This window comes from Sminthopsis crassicaudata, chromosome 2 (genome assembly GCF_048593235.1).
Source record: "Sminthopsis crassicaudata isolate SCR6 chromosome 2, ASM4859323v1, whole genome shotgun sequence".
Taxonomy (NCBI): domain Eukaryota; kingdom Metazoa; phylum Chordata; class Mammalia; order Dasyuromorphia; family Dasyuridae; genus Sminthopsis; species Sminthopsis crassicaudata.
Window position 1 is genome coordinate 436053602 of NC_133618.1, and position 16108 is coordinate 436069709.

The window sequence follows — 16108 nt, forward strand, 5'->3', positions numbered from 1 at the left end:
GTTTTGTCTCCTAGGCCAGGGCTTCTTGAACTTTTCCCATTCATGACCCTTTTTTGCCCAAGAAATTTTTATGTGAAAATTTTATATCTATATGCCAGATATATAGGTATGCAAATCAAATATTTAGTGATAAATTATAATTTTGTGACTCCTATGAGACCCTGTATAGGGTATCAACCCACAATTTAAGAAGCTAAATTCTAGACTATATCTTGCCATCTCAGTCATGAAGTAACATGGAGAGATTCCTACCAAATACCTTGCTGAAATCCATATATACTACATAGCATCTCCTTAATTTACCAGACTGGTACTTTCATTAAAATAAATAAACCAATGAATGAATGAATGAAAAATAAAGCTAAGTAATACTCTGGCTTGATGAATCTACTTATGAGGACCATACTAATGTAATCTTTAGTAATCTCCCTTTCTTTTCTAAGTTTTCAAGAACATACTTTTAACAATATATGCTTTATAGCATGGCAGGAATCCAATTCATTGATCTATCTCTTCTGAATTTACCTTCTTTTCAGGATGGCATTTATCCAGCTCCAGTCTTTTAGAATGAATCCCAATCTCTACAACTTTTGCAGAATTTTTTAACAGCATCACCATCATCACAACTGTCCATTCTTTTAGAAGTCTGGAATGTCCATTCAGCCAGCTGACTTGAATTCAAAGAGGGTGCATAAGTGTTCCCTTATCATCTCACTTTGGATTGTTTGGTACCTGATAATCAGTTCTGTTTTAGCTTCCTGTTTTATTCCTGAACTATGAATCCAACCAGAAGTCTTTGCTGCCTAAACACTGCCCAGTGTCTGTGATTCTTATTTCCCAAATTAAGCTAAATATGGTCCCCCATCAAAGATTAAAAAAAAAAAATTAGAGTTTACAGTCCTACCTCCTATCAGGCACCAATTTAATTCAAGAAATATTTGTTGAGAATTTGCTAAGTATACAGTCCTATACTGGATACTGGGGATACAAAAATAGATAATTTACAGACCTTGTTTTCATATAACTTACAATCCAATATGGGATAAGACCTATCCAAAAGGAACTGGTTCCTTTCTAAATTTAGGATCTATAAAGGGTAAGGGAAGGTTCAAGGGAGGAGATGACCTTATCTAGGGCTTAAAGGGAGGGAGTTTAATGAATAGTAATCTCATCAGTTGAGGAATAAAGTGGATAGAGTACCAGTCCAGGAGTCAGAAAGATTCATCTGAATTCAGTTTCAGCCTCAGATAATTACTAGCTGGGCAAGTCACTCAACTCTTTTTGCCTCATTTCCTCATCTATGAAATGAGCTGAAAAAATGGTACATGACTTCCAGTACATCTGCTAAGGAAACACCAAATGGAGTCATGAAGAACTGGACACAACTGAAAATAATTGAACAACAAAATAGAAGATACTATATTAACTTCTGTTCTGATAAAGGCCTCATTTCCAAAATATATAGAGAATTAACTAAAATTTATAAGAAATTATGCCATGCTCCAGTTGATAAATGGTCAAAGGATATGAACAGACAATTTTCAGATGATAAAATTTAAACTATTTCTACCCATATGAAAAGGTGTTCCAAATCATTATTGATCAGAGAAATGCAAGTTAAGACAATTCTGACTTTCCACTATATACCTCTCAGATTGGCTAAGATGACAGGAAAAGATAATGAGGAAATCTTGAAGGGGATGTGGGGAAACTGGGACACTGATGCATTGTTGGTAGAATTGTGAATGGATCCATCCATTCTGAAGAACATTTTGGAACTATGCTCAAAAAGTTGTCAAACTGTGCATACCCTTTGACCCAGCAGCATTACTATATCCCAAAGAGGTATTAAAGAAGGGAAAGGGACCTGTATATGCAAAAATGTTTGTGGCAGCCCTTTTTTGTAGTGGCCAGAAACTGAAAAATGAACGGATGCCCATCAATTGGAGAATTGTTGGGTAAATTATGGTATATGAAAGTTATAGAATATTATTGTTCTGTAAGAAATGACCAGCAGGATGAATACAGAGATGCCTCGAGAGACTTGCATGAATTGATGCTGAGTGAAATGAGCAGAACCAGAAGATCATTATATACTTCAACAAAAGTATTATATACAGATCATTTCTGAGGGATGTGGCTCTCTCCAACATTGAGAGGATCCAAATCAGTTCCAAATGATCTGCAATGAACAGAACTAACTACACCCAGTGAAAGAACATTGGGAAATGAGTATGGACCACAACATAACATTTACACTCTTTCTGTTATCGTTTGCTTGCATTTTTGCTTTTCTTCCCAGATTATTTTTACCTTCTTTCTAAATCAAATTGTTCTTGTGTAGCAAAACAACTGTATGGATATGTATACTTATATTGTATTTAACATATACTTTAACATATTTAACATGTATGGGACTATCTGCTATTTCGGGGAGGGGTGAAGGGAAGGAGGGGGAAAATGGGAACAGAAGTTTTTGCAAGGGTCAATGTTGAAAAATTACCCATGCATATATTTTGTCAATAAAAACTATAATAAAAAATAATAACTTCTAAGCCAATGCTGTCCTAGAACATGAAAAATGGCAGTCATTCTACACTGAGACTACAGAAGAGTTAACAGTAACATTGGAGCTATTATGTCAGCCCTACACACACAAAGGATTCTTCACAGATTCATAAAACTAATATAAAGAAAACAGAATCAGGAAAACACACAATGACTACCAAAAAAATAAAAGTGAAAAGGCCACTAAAACAAAGCTTGGACATTCTCAAATTATGATGGCTCAACTTTGCCAGAGAAGAGATGAGAAAACAATGTGTTCTCCTTTCCTTAAAAGAGGGTGGAGAGTTATGGGTGCAGAATGCTGTATACATTATTAAGTATATCCATAAATAAATTGCTAAATCTAGAACTGGAAGAGATCTCAGAGTCTATCTAATTGAAACAGATAAGAAGAACAGAGCACAGGTAACTGAAGTAATTTGTTCAAGATCACACATATAGTAAAAATCAGAGGCAGATCTGAACCCAATACCAATGCTATTGTCAAATAGTTCAACGACAAAATTGATGTTTTGTTGATGAAAATGACATTTTAAAAAGCCATCTGCTTTGTTACTGCCCTTTATGGATCACATGACCTTTCAATCTAATTTGTATTGTCTCCCCCATTAGAAAGTGAGATGTGGAACTGTCTTACTTTTATATTTTTATCTCTAGCGCAAAGTAAGCATTTAATAAATGCTTTATTCATTTATTTGTTTATTAATTCGATTTTAAAAAATGTAGGTTTCCTGCTTTTTTCTCCTTTCCTTAACTATATATGTAAACCTATTTTTATGCTTCCCATAGCTTCTAAAATCCATAGGAAAAAGTCTATCTTTTAAAAGATACTTTCAAGACCTTTGCCCTTATCATTAGCTTCAGTTTCTTCTCTGAAGAGGTAGACCAGAAAGCATCTCTTCTCAAAAGTGGTAGCCTTTCTGGGCATAGCTCACTAAAATCCTTTTCCTACACTTCTCCCTTCCATCTGGACCCTTATTATCGGAAAACCCAGGCCTGCTCAGGTGCCACCTGAATAGGATATAATCAGCAGAGTGGCAAGGAAAAATCCTGGGCTAATCCTTTCCACCATTCCCCCAAAGGAACATAATCTCTTCCTCTTCTCTTAACTTGCCAGGGCCTTTCATTTGGACTTCTCAGTCTCCCTTGTCTCAGGATGATTTGTACGTTTGTCCTTCTCCCATTAAGCACTTTACTAAGAGTCAGACACTTTTGAATCATGGGACTACAAAGAAAGGCAAAAAGCAATCCCTGCCTCAAAGAGCTCACTGTCTAATTCAAGAGACAATCAGCTGTGTACAAATAAGATTTATGCATCATACATTGGAAATAATCAACAGAGGAAAGGCATTAGAATTAAGTATCAGATATTATAAAATAATAAAATCTTAAATGATAATATTTAATATAGTAAATATATCTAACATATGCTATATAACATAGTAAATGTTCATATAAAATTCCTTGAGAGGAAGATTAGTGTTACAGAAGAGAAGTCAGGTGGGGGGCAGGGCACTACAAATGTCTCCAAGCACAGGAAAATATTAGACTTGTTCTGCCAGAGGGCAGAACTAGAGCAATGGGTGGAGAAATCTGCAGAGAAGCCAATTTAAGCTTCAAGTCAACAAGTCAAATTAACAAGCATATATCAAATGCTTACAATGTGGCAGGCATAGTGATAAGCACTGGGAATACAAAGAAAGTAAGAACGGTGGATGTCGGGGAAATTTCCTAATGATAGAGCAGAAAAGAGTCGTCTTGAGAGAGTGTAGGCTCCCCCCACCAAAAAAAAATGGTCTTCAAAGGAAGATGGATGGGTGGGGTGAATGGACAAATACTTGAAAGGATGGAAAGATGGACAGGAAAGCAGGGAAATCATATTGTAGGTCTTGCTAAGCTACAAATCCACTATGTGACCTTTGACAAGTAACTTCTCTCTAGGTATCAGTTTTCCTACCCGTAAAATAGATAAGGTTGTGGGGGGTGGAGGGAAGGTGAACTAGAGCCTTCAGATCCCTCCTAACTGACTTTCAGTGGCTCCTGGGTTATGCTTGACCTGATGAGGAATGGCAAAGTTTGCATATATTAGAGAAGGCAAACAGATGGCCATGCTTCAGGGCAGCCTGATGCTCTGCCAAACCAGCCTCAGGAAAAGAGCCAGTCCTTGCCTTAAATCCCTTCTGATTCAAAACTCTTCAATAATAACAATACTTATAGTTAACAATTATAAAGTATTATAAAGTGTGCAACTGCTTTACATTTTATCTCATTTGATTTTCATGACCACCTTGGAGGAAAGTGTTATTTCCCCACTTTACAGAGGAGGAAACTGAGGTCAAGTGACTTACAGTGGCACAGCTGAGAAATGTCTGAGGCAAGATCTTAACTCAGGAGCACCTGCCTCCAGATCCAACACTTTGGCACCTAGCTGCCTACAGGGAAGAGAAACAGTGGTAAGCAGTCTTATTCCTTGGGGGAAAAGAGGACAGGGGGATTAACTTACTGTGCCACAGGAGATATGGCTGCCTCTTTCTGTAGAGCTGCTCAGGAAAAAAAGGAAAGGGGAGCTAACCCACTGGCTACCCACAAGAGCGGATGACTGACTGTCTCTGCTGGGCATCTTCCCAGAGAAGAAAAAAGGCCCCAAAGAATTATCCAGAGCTAGAACTTGGGCTGAAGCTATTTTCACCTACCAAAATGTCAGCTTCAGCCCCAGGTCGGTAAATCCCATGTCCAGCAGGAACACTGTTTCCTGCATAAATCAGGGTAAATCTGGTCTCCGAATGCCACCTGATCTTGAATTTTCAAAATCACTTCATACATTAATTTACTACATCAATAATTTCCATACAAGGATGTTGTCAAGTAAGAAATACGGGGTGTGCTGACAGAGGCAGAGCTGCTGGGGATGATAAAAGGCCTGGCTTCCAGGAGAGACATAAAAACACTCAAACCACAACAGAAGATGCTGAAGAAATAATTACACTGAGTGGTGCCAACTGTTGAGTGACTGGAAGAGTCCCAACCTGGGAATGTGATTCACACAACCAGCAATTAATACCTTTGTCACTCCGGACCTTTTACTGAGAGAGTGCTCAAAGCCCAGTTGCACCGGGCCAAGCTGCTCTGCTGGCTTCCCAGGAGCCACCACCTGCTTGGCCTGGGCTGAACAGTACCATTTTCTTAATGGGAAGATCCCCAAGGTAGTTAGCAATTCTCCAATGTGGTCTCGCCCAGAGAAGCATTAATCATAAAGCTTGGCTTCTCTCTCCGTGGGAGGAAGGGCAGAGAGAAAAGGCTGTAAGAATTTCAGAAACTGGGAGGCACTGTAGGGATAATCTAGTCCAACATTCTCTTGGGGAAACTGAGGCCCAGAAAGGTCAATGGACTTGTTAAGGTCACAGAGCTCCTAAGTATCTCCTCCAATCTCTCAGCAACCAGGGAATTCAACCTACTGGGCAAGAGATTAAGGCAGGCAGCCAGATTGAAATTGCTTTGGGGAAATAAAATCTTAAATTCAGGTTGACAGGTCATTATGAAAGATTGTTATTTTACAATGAAATTTACAAAATGCATGACAGAAGATTTAAGCCACTTACACGTTGAGTCAGAGCACAGGCAGCTTCACTGGCCATGGCCATTCTGCCCAGATCTCAGGCAGGACAAGATGCTGGGGGTAGAGATGGGACTCCTAGCCTGATTGGACCACCTGAAGTCCAATGTACTCCTGGCCTTGTTCCAAAGTCATTTCTCCACCGGGGAAGGTCTAAGCAATTAAATTATCCCAGGAGCAAAAACCTGGAGGGCTCATATTGAAAGTCAGGAAGCTAGAAGGTCAGGAGATTCACTGATAAATTCTGAGCTGCTCTATTAGCATTGACATCTGCAAGCAAGGACCAAATCTTCTACCTAAACCAAATCCTGGTCTTAGCGAGACAGGAAATAACCAGGCATTAGTTTTGGGTTTGTTTGTTTTTTTATTCAGAATCACAAAAATGTTAGAATTACAAGGGACAATGGAGATCATTGAATCAATGAGTATTTCTTAAGCACCTACTATACAATACACGTTGTTAGGTGGTATGGAGTGCTAGACCTGGATTTGGGAAGACCTGAGTTCAAATTTACCCTGAAATACTAGTAGCTGTGTGACCCTGGGCAAGTGACTTAACTCTTTTTCTAACCTCAGTTTCTTCATCTGGAAAAGGAGTGAGATGGAGAAGAAAAGGGCAAACCACTCCAGTATCTTTGCCAAGAAAACCCCAAAAGGGGTCACAAAGGGTCGAACATAACTGAAAAACAACTAACCCTACAAAAACACACAAGAATATACTGGATATTCATAATGAATGAAATAATTCCTATTCCTAAGAAGCTCATCTTTTCTTGAGGGAGGGACAGGATATAAGTGCACAAAGAATATATAGAAAGAAGATCATTACAAATAAATACAAAGTAATTTAGGAGGGAGGGGATTAGCATTTGGGGGCTTCAGAAATCAAGAAGCAGGAGAGGATGCTTGAGTTTCATTTTAAGAGAGGAAAGGAATTCTATGAGATGGAGGTGAAAAGGAAGGGCATGAGGAACAGCCAGTTCAAAAGCACAGAGATGCTATCTACTAAGGGTAAGTCAGGAACTATATGAACAAAATTACAAAACACTTTCCACACAAATAAGGTCAGATCTAAACAACTAGAAAAATATCAAGTGCTCTTGGATTGGCTGAGTGAATATAATAAAGATGATAATACTACCTAAACTAATCTATTTATTTAGTGCTATACTAATCAAACTCCCAAGAAACTATTTTACTGACCTAGAAAAAAATAACAACAAAATTCATCTGGAAGAACAAAAGGTCAAGAATTTCAAGGGAACTAATGAAACAAAATTACAAATGAAGGTGGCCTAGCTGTACCTGACCTAAAACTATATTATAAAGCAATGGTCGTCAAAACCATTTGGTACTGACTAAGAAATAGAATGGTCAATCAGTGGAATAGGTTAGGTTCACAAGACAAAATAGTCAATAACTATAGCAATGTAGTGTTTGATAAACCCAAAGACCCCAGATTTTAGGATAAGAAATCATTATTTGACAAAAACTGATGGAAAAATTGGAAACTAGTATGGTAGAAACTAGGCATTTACCCATACCTAACACCAAATACCTAGATAAGGTTGAAATGTGTTCATCATCTAGACATAAAGAATGATATTTAAACAAATTAGAAGAACATAGGATAGTTTACCTCTTAGATCGGTAGAGAAGAAAGGAATTTGTGACCAAAGAAGAACTAGAAATCATTATTAATCACAAAATAGATAATTTTGATTATATTAAGTTAAAAATGTTTTGTACAAACAAAACTAATGCAGACAAGATTAGAAGGGAAGTAATAAATTGGGGAAACATTTTTACATTCAAAGGTTCTGATAAAGGTTTCATTTCTAAAATATATAGAGAATTGACTCAAATTTATAAGAATGCAAGCCATTCTCCAATTGATAAATGGTCAAAGAATATGAACAATTTTCAGATGAAGAAATTTAAATTATTTCTAGTCATGTGAAAAAATGCTCTAAATCACTATTGATCAGAGAAATGCAAAATTAATTCTACCTAAGCCAAATTGGTTCAGATTGGCTAAGATGACAAGAAAAGATAAAGATGACTATTGGAGTGGATGGGAAAAATGGGACACTAATACATTGTTAGTGGAACTGTGAATGAATCTAACCATTCTGGAGAGCAATTTGGAACTATGCTCAAAAAGTTATCAAACTGTGCATACCCTTTGATCCAGCAGTGTTACTACTGGGCATATTTATATCTCAAAGAGATCTGAAAGGAGGGAAAGGGACCTGTATATGCAAAAATGTTTGTGGTGGCCCTTTCTATAGTGGCAAGAAACTGGAAACTGAATGGATGTCCATCAGTTAGACAATGGCTGGATAAACTGTGGCATATGAATGCTATGGAATATTATTGTTCTGTAAGGAATGACGAATAGGATGATTTCAGAGTGGCCTGGAGAGACTTACATGAACTGATGCTGAGTGAAATGAGCAGAACCACGGATTATTGTACACAGCAACAGCAAGATTATATGCTGATCAATTCTGATGGACATGGCTCTCTTCAAAAATGAGATGATTCAAACTATTTACAATTGTTCAGTGATGTAGAGAGCCATCTATACCCAGAGACAGGACTGTGGGAACTGAGTATGGTTCACAACATAGCATTTTCACTCTTTTTGTTGTTGTTTGCTTGCATTTTATTTTGCTTCTCTTTTTTTCTTGTATGGTATGATAATTGCATAAATATGTATGCATATATTGGGATTTAACATAGATTTCTACCATTTTTAACATAAAAAAGCACAGAGATGGGAAATCATGGGAGTGTTCAGTAATAAGAAAGAGTAAGAACATTTGAGTGGAATATTGGGTATGTGAAGTAGAACAGTATTTACTAAGGCTGGAAATGTAAGTTGGAATTAGGTAGTAAAGAGTTTTAAATGCTATTAAGTGGCATCCTAGAGCAAAAGTTTTTAAGCTGGGTTCCACTGAATTCCAAGAAAATTGTAAATAGTTTCCAGGGTGTCTGTGAATTTGGATGGGAAAAAATTAAATCATTATTTTCACCAACCTCTGACTGAAATTTAATATTTCCTTCCAGTTATTAAAAATGTGATTCTGAAAAGTGATCAATGGGTTTCACCAGACTACCAAAGGGGACAAGGACACAAAAAGGTTAAAAAAAAAACCAAACCCTGTTATATGGGTAACAATAAGCCGTTTGAATTTATTAAGCAGGGAAGGGACATGCTTAAACCTGTACTTAAGGAATATCCTCCAGGTAGATGTGTACAGGATGGTCTGCAGTATGAGTCCTGGCTCTACTATTCACTCATTGTATGACTCATAAATGACTTCTTTCTGAGCCTTGGTTTCCTCCTTTGTAAAATGAATGATGAACTAGGCTGTTCCTGTGTTTCCCTCTTGAAGGGACCATGCTTAATAGTAAAGATTCCAATTTAAGAAAGCCTCAAAAGATGAAACAACATTTTCAATTGACATGCTTGGTATTTTTTGATTAAGGCAGGGAGATCAATTAAAAGGGTGCATAGCTTAAGTACCAGGTGGTAAGGGCCTGCTAAAGTGAAAGGATTAGGTGTGAGATATGTTGTAGAGACAGAAACAATAAAATATGACAACTGATTGGATACATGAAGTGATAAGGATGAGGATTCAAGAACCTTGAACTCCTGGGACCAGATTACATGAAAAAGTCAAGCCCAGATTTCTTATTTTACAGAAATCAAGCAAGTTGTCCAAGGTCCCAAAGTTGCTAAATTGAAGGGCCAGAACTCAGAATCTGGATTTCCGCCTCCAAGAGCTCAGTGCTCTTTCTACTATATCATCTCAATAGTCCCAGAAACAGGCACTCATAGCAATGGTCCTTCAGCCACATTTTGTATTTCTAAATAATATCCCGTGATACACTCTGGTCATCTTCATGTCTTATTGATGACTGCACTAGCTCCCCTACTTCTACACACACACCCCCACCTTCCATTTTCTGAACAATGATAAAATCAACAAAGCTGGAAAGGATGTGCTGACAGTCACCATCTCTCTGACTTCCCTGACCAAAATATCAGTTTCTGATTATCACAATGCAAGCTCCTGGATGACAGACCCTATCCTTTTTTTTTTTCTTTTTTCTCTCTGTATCTTTGGCACTTAGTAGAGGGCCTGGTACATTATAGGTGCTTAAAAATTCCAATTTCATGGTTAATATGATAATATGTTTTACATGGTTTCACATGTATAATTGATGTCATGTTGCTTTCCTTCTCAATAGGTGGGGGAGGGGCTGAAAGGAAGGAGAGAATTTGGAGCTGAAAAAAAAAGTTTAGATGAATGTTGTGAACATACAAATGAAATTTTAAAACGTTGTTTCATTTTATCCATCCTGAAAAGGATAGTTTGGTCGTTGGTGTTTTAGCTGGAGTCATTACCAAACATTATGACCAAGCAACAAGATGCTCAAGCATTTTCTGAGCATTTACTATCTGCAGGACACCAGCTAAAGCAGTACCATGAAGTACTTCCAGGACCTATTCTAGGAAGGTAAAAGTGTAGGTAATGGAGATTCATAGTCTGGAGAATTTAGACCCTCCCTTCTTTGCACAAGCCTCTCAATCTGTTTTCATTCATTCAGGAAATATATGCTTGACCAGGTAGTATGTTAAGTGGCTTAGCTCTTTGCCTCAATTTTCTTAACACAAAGCTAGTGAGAAATTTTCTCAACACAAAGAGGCAGATGTCCTATGAGTCCTGGCTCTACTACTCACTCATTGTATGACCTTGAATAAATGACTTCTTTCTGAGCCTTGGTTTCCTCCTTTGTAAAACGAATGATGAACTAGGCTGTTCCTGTGTTTCCCTCTTGAATGGACCATGCTTTTATTCAACAAATACTCAATGAATATTTCCTGATATAGATTATGGGGAGTCCCTTTTTGGTACCATGGGGCAGAGGGATGCAGAGATCATTAAGACATGTTTCTTGTCTTCACAGAACTTACAGTTTCTAATAAAAACACCCCTTTGATGGCTGCTAGCAATATTCCTCAAGAAGTACAATGCCCAAATAGTCTTAACTTCTGGCTCAGCAAAGAACTGAAAAGAAATTAGATAACTGGATAAATAAATTAGCCAATGGCCAATTTGGAGGAATAGATATAATTACCTTGCCATAAGAAATTATGAATCTGAAGTATTTAGAGGAGCATGAGAAGATGTGAACCAAGGCAGAGTGAAGCAGGCAAAACCAAGACAATGAAATACACAGTGACTATAGCATATTCAGGCAGAGGTAGGATAGGATTTAGAGAGGTAGAGAGATAGGATTTAATTCAAATCTGTTCTCAGATGTTGTAATTCTCAGACACTGTAATCTTGGTCATTTATTTATTTATTTTAAAAGGAATGAAAATGAATAAGAAAACAAAATGCAAGTGAATAACAATAAAAAGAGTGAGAATATTATGTTATGATCCACATTCAGTTCCCACAGCTCTCTGAGTGTAGATGGCTCTCCTCTTCACAAGATAATTGAAACTGGCCTCAATCATCTCATTGTTGGAAAGAATCACGTCCATCAGAATTGATAATCTTATAATATTGATATTGCCATGTACAATGATCTCCTGGTTCTGTTCATTTCACTCAGCATCAGTTCCTGTAAGTCTCTCCAGGCCTTTCTGAAATCATTCTGCTGGTCGTTTCTTAAAGAACAATAATATTCCTTAACATTCATATCTGGTCAGTCATTTAATCTACCTACCTCAGTTTCCTTGACTCTCTCAGTGCCCACCTCTCTGAGCTATTGTGAGATTTAAATGAGATACAATTGTAAAGCATCCAGCACATAAAGTACTTAGTAAATGCTTATTTCCTTCCTCTTTCCTAAACAGAAGAAAACAGTGATAAAACACTGGATAATTCATTCATCATAATTATAATGAGCAAACTCAGCCCTATAGTAGAGGTAAGAAAATATGTTTGAAATATTGCATATACTATCAGAGTTGTTTGATATATCGATTAATTTATTGAATGGATTTTTTTTCTCTTTCATTTTTTTGATTCTTTTTAATAATCAGCTAGGTGGTACAATGAATAGAGCAATGGGCAGGCAGTCAGGGAGTCTTCAGATCTGACCTCAGACATTACTAGCTATGTGATCCTGGACAAATTATTTAACCTCTGCCACAATTTTGTCATCTATAAAATGGGTTTCATAATAGTACCTACCTCCCCAAATTATAATAATTATAAAGAGCTTAGCACAGTGTCTGGCACATAGTAGGTACTATATAAATGTTAGTTATTATAATCAATAACTTGATAGGGAGGGAAGAAGAGAAGGATATTTGGTATACATATTATAGATGTATAAATAATTACATATAGAGTATAATTTTATAATTTGGAAATATATAAATATATATATTTGGAAATAAATATTATGTAGAAACAAAAGATTATTTTTTTTAAAGGAAGCTGCAAAAATTCTTCTGTTTTGGCATTTAAAGCATCTTATAACTTGGACTGGCCCATTCTTCTAGATCTATTTACATTAATACCCTTTCCTATGCATGCACACACATCCATATACACACACATATTACATTCCAGTTAAAGTAGCCTACATACTGTAGTGTGCATAGCTCATTGCCAGCTGAGATGCAGCTCAGAGATTATAGCTGCCAGTCCAATGGATCCAATAGTATATTCAGAAGCATGTCTAAGTGACCTTTCTGTTTCCACTGAGGCTGCATAATACAAGTGATGCAGACTAACCTCTACACTGCTCTCTGAGTCCCATTTCTCACCCAACATTGACAGGAAAAAGACGATACCAAAAAAAGTTCTTTTCAGGTACCCAGATGAGTTACAGTGCACTAAAAGGGAAGTGCTGATAAAATCAGATTACAAAAAGTCCATTCCCTATAATCCCCTCTACCCCCAGCCCAGAAAGGCCCTGGTCCATCCTAGGAATCAGATCTGAGGGCATAAGATAAGATAGACATTTCCTCCAAGTCCCATCATAGGCTGGGCCACTTTCAGGAAGCCTTCAGATGATGTTGATGCTGCTGCTTCTCCAGGACAGATTTTTTACAAAACCTCTACACTTCACTTCAATTGATTTCCTGGCTCTCTGTCTTTCATTTATTTTCTGTGTTAAAAGCCTGGCAAGACTTTCTTAAACATTAATCAGGCTGAATTCATTCAGCTTTTTATGCTTTCACAAACACACACACACACACACACACACACACACACACACACACACACACACACACCAGCTTCCTGTAGTAAGATGAATGAATTTTTAGTGATTTAATTTTCAAACATCACTTCAAATGATGGGAGAGTCACAGCTCAGGTCCTTTGATATCTATTGTTGTGTTTTCTTTTTAAATGTTCACTTAAAATTTTCAGATTGAACAGCAATATCAACAACTAAATGTGCTTAGTCAATACTTACTTTAGTTATGAGAGAATCACAGAGCTAGAGTGAGAAGAATCAAGCTAGTCCAAATTTACAAATTAGGAAAACTGAGGCACATGGGGGTTAAGTAACTTTTTCAAGGTCACAAAGACAGTAAGCCTCAAGGATAGAATTTGAATCTGGATCCTCTGCCTCAAAAGTCAGTCCTCTTTCCATTGACTCATGCTTTCAAATGAAATAGAATACTATTTCTATCCCTCCAACCTCCCATAAGGATTCTTTGTACATCTATACTCATTTATTTTTTCTCATAGGATCATCATTATTGTATGCATCTTTACTCTAAATTCTGCCTTGTAAAAAATCGCATTGTTTCATAAAATTCTTCCCTGATTTCTTTGTATTCTTTATAATTGTTGATCTTAATTGCATTGCAATATTCCATTATCTTAATGTATTATCCAATTTCCAGACTATAAGCTCCATGAGGGCAAGGGCCAAGGCTTATCTAATTCTGCATCTCCTCCCATGAACAATTGTCTCTCAAGAATTAGAAATGAAATAAACTATGGTATATGTTTGTAATGGAATATTGTTGTTCTGTGGGAAATGATGAGCAGGATGCTCTTAGAAAAAAAAAAAAAAAACTTGCCAAGTCCTTCATGAACTCAAAGTGAAATGTACTGTATACAAAGTAATAGTAATGTTCTGGGATGGTCAGCTGCAATGACTTTGCTATTCTCAGTCATCTATGACTACTCTGAAAAACTTATGATGAAAAATCCTATCGGTATCCAGAGAAGAACACTGATTATGACTGAATACAGACTGAAGCACTCCCAAAAAAAGAATTGAAAATGAATAGGTCAAGAGAGAAGTGAAAGATGGGTGTGTTCAGACTGCAACATATAACCAACAAATAGCTCCAAAGTATGATAAGAATAAAAGATGTCATCAGGAACATCTAGGATAGGAAGAGAACACTATGTAATGATGTGAGGTGATAAGATGATCAGTACCTGGGAGCACTATTGGCCCCTTGAAAAGTCAGGATGAATTGAGGAAGGTCTCCAGCATGCTTACTGAGTTTCTAGGACTACAGGGGATGTAGAAATTATTATATACATAGTATTTATTAAGCACCAACTTTACACAGGCACACTGTTCTCAGTTATGAAGAAAATACAAAGTTCAGATGAAGACTCAAACCTAGGGGAGGAGAACTAGGAAAAGGAGAAGGAAAATAGATGATAGCTCCTCCTGCTAAGTCTGGCAGTAACAGCATTTTGTCTTCCCCTCCCCCATGAGGTGATTTTGTGTTTACCCAGTGGTTCTTGTTATCTCTTTTAAATACAAAATAGGTAGACAACTGCAGGCATTGCTTTCTACTGATCCCAGAACTAAAAGAGCAAAAATAACCATTTCTAACAATGTTTGTACATTTAAGGAAAGGAACACTTAAAACTGTTAAAAAAATTCTTTCACATTCATTATCTCATTTGACCCTCATGACAGCTCAGCAAAGCAAACAAGGCAGGAGTTATTAGCCCCATTTTTTAAAAATAACTTTGTGCTAACAAGTATCAGAGCTCAAACCAGGACCAGAACTTGTTCTGCATTCTCTCTACTATGCCCAATAGCTTCTGCCTTTGGGAATCTACCCTAAAAAGGTATAGACCAAACTCTCTACTTTGGAAGAGATTTGGGGTTGACTTTGTTACCATGCCCACAGAACCCAGAATTTCAATTTATGAATTTGTCTCTACCACAATAGACATCTGTGAATTACCAAATTGCTGTCCAATTCTCTCTGTCTATGACTTCACAAATCCTGGGAGCCAGGTCACCAGGGTGCCCAGCAATTTCATCTTGGGACCTGGGGTTTTCAATGCAATTTGTCCCAGAACTAAGCTATTTTCTTTCAGATCATTTTGCTGTCACAATAAGGCAACTAGAAGATGGCAAAACACAAGCTATCACAATCTGTAGGCAGACATCTTGGAATAACCCTCCTGAGGATATTAGGATGTTTCAGCTACCAACACTCAGGCCCATCTGTTATTCATTCCCAAAGAGAAAGAAAATGAAGAGAAGGGACAACTTCAGTTTCTTTTTCCACTTAGTATGTGGCTCAGGACACAGTGGTCATGTGGGCTCAGCTCCCTGCCTCTCTGAGACTTTGGGGGGAAAGAACTGATACTCATTCCAGTTTTAAGTTGAAGTTAGAATTTGGTGGCCTATAGAAAAAAAAATCCCATCTGGTTACTAAACTTAGGGGCTGGTTCTTTTATCCAAGGCACATCTGTCCAGCTCTGCCATTTGTTTTTGGAAATTGCAATGAATTTAAAGCCAGGTTCAAAAACTGCCATTAATCTGCTAGGGCACAGATGGCTGAACCCTTCTCTGCTTGTGAGTTGGCAAGAGAGCTCTAGGAGGCTGAAGGGCTCAGGTAAAGCCAGCCTACTTTGTATAGCCTAGCCAGTCTGACCTCTCAGGAAGTAATGGACT

At 37.4% G+C, this 16108-nt stretch overlaps 1 protein-coding gene across 4 annotated transcripts in view; it reads right to left on the reverse strand.

The window, feature by feature from the left end:
- The window catches only part of RASGEF1C (RasGEF domain family member 1C), a 187719-nt gene that overhangs the window by 134656 nt on the left and 36955 nt on the right, over positions 1–16108 (reverse strand). The gene's annotated exons all lie outside the window — the stretch shown is intronic.